The sequence below is a fragment of the Acyrthosiphon pisum genome, chromosome A1 (genome assembly GCF_005508785.2).
Source record: "Acyrthosiphon pisum isolate AL4f chromosome A1, pea_aphid_22Mar2018_4r6ur, whole genome shotgun sequence".
Classification (NCBI taxonomy): Eukaryota; Metazoa; Arthropoda; class Insecta; order Hemiptera; family Aphididae; genus Acyrthosiphon; species Acyrthosiphon pisum.
The window spans coordinates 41,445,077-41,447,127 of record NC_042494.1 but is presented as its reverse complement, the minus strand read 5'-3'; positions in this window follow the sequence as shown (position 1 = coordinate 41,447,127).

Below are 2,051 nucleotides of genomic sequence, written 5' to 3'. Positions count from 1 at the left end.
AATATTATAATTATGATAATTCATAGTCAATCATAAATTAATTTTTTACCACGGTAAATGTAGTTAAATGAGGTTACCCCATCCAAATTAGTTTTTGTAACTTAGGTGTGAATATGAATATTATATATACGTAATATGTGTGTGTGTTAATGTATTTATGTATGACTACTCTGCCAGAAATTCTGCGCATGCTTATGGGTTTTAACGTTGTAAAATATGAAGTTCTTGTAAGTTAAATTTTAAATAAATAATAAAATATGCAACTCCTTCAAATACAGAGTATAGCAAGGAAACATTAATATTATAAGATTTACAAAAACTTAGAATATTTTTTTGAGAGAAGAAAAACTTCAAAATTACACATTTAAATTTATACAATTGGAAATAATTTAACAAATTCATTATTATGTATGATTTATTTTAATGAGCTCATATAATTACACAAATTTCAAATAGATACTAAAAAAAAATTAATTTGTAAGCAAAAAAATGTATTTACTTATACAAGATTCCTGGTTTAGGAAAGTCTGGAAAATATTCAACATATTGTTGTAACATATTAATGTTACCCTCCAATGAAATTGTTGATGCCATGATAAATGTATTTGTAGATTTGAATCTTGTAACAAAATTATTTGATCTTAAATTAGTTACTAGAGTTGAAAATAAAATTTAATGTTAAGTATGTATTAAAATTGATTAAACATTGCTGCACCAAAGTACCTATTTTTATTGATATCTGAATTTGAAAGCCATTGATGACATATTAATATAGAAAACAGTCATACAAAAACAAATTAAACTCAATAATAATATGCTATTATACTACTGTAGTCAACGATCACAAATTACGATAACACTCAAAGAAATAACTACGCAATTATTAACGGTATACGTGATTTGATATTTGGAATTTTATCTCTAAATTGAATTTAATTGTAATTCGTAACATTCAAAAGTCAAAACAATCATAATATTATCTTATAATAATAGACCGACGTAATTCTCCGACTTATGTATTTTATTTTAAGGTATGTATCAGCAAAATGTAAATAGTAGTCAAATTGGCCAAGTCAATAAAATATTCAAGTATACGCCGACTACCTATTAAGGACTAAAGAATTACTGATTGGAATTCGGAAAAAAAAAGTACTAAACCGTTAACTTTGTTTTGACACAGAATAAATAAATGGTTTTGATTTATTAACCACGCGACTATTGATACTAGAATCTACAGGATACAAATGCCGCCTGTCGTTTAAATGAATACGCACGAGTAGCATACGGCATACGTATGATACGCATTCATGTCATGTGAAAGAGCCCCAAGGTTTATAGATTATACAATATACATGCTCTATAAACCTGGAAACGGTCTGACGTAGTGAACCGGTAATCCTTATCACATTATCAGTTCAATTGTATCACCTGTGGAATAAAAAAATAACTGTAATCACAGATTATATTAAAAAATTTTTTATTTTTTTTTTTATTAATTAACCCGTGGCAACTTAGGCCATTGGGTGGTTTTTAACTGTGGGGAGGGTGCTGTAGGGTTAAACACGACGTGTGTTTGTTAGTTTGGCAGATTTTTTAGTGGGCACCCGTATAGCCCGTAGGTATCTGCCATGCCCGTGTGGGGGATAGTGGCACTTCTCTCCGGACACCGTGACTTGTCCGGAGAAAAATGCCGCTCACAGCCGAGGTTTTGACTTAAATATTATAATATATTATTATATTCTGTTTTATATATTAATTAATAATCTGTCAAACAGTGCTGTAATGGGTGTATTAAATTAGAATTCAATGATAAATCATTGCATTCGAAAAACGATTCAGAGGTGAGACTGTCTGTTAGCTTATTGCTTATTGCTTATTGCTAATTGCTATTAATTATTATAGTAATTTATTTTACTATTAGACATTAGTAATACGGAATTAACAACTTTACTATAAATGTATTAAAGCATAAAATGTATTAATCTTAATAGTTTAACATATCATGTTGTAACTATTAGTACCAGGGCCGGTTTTAGTGGGGGTTGTGGGGG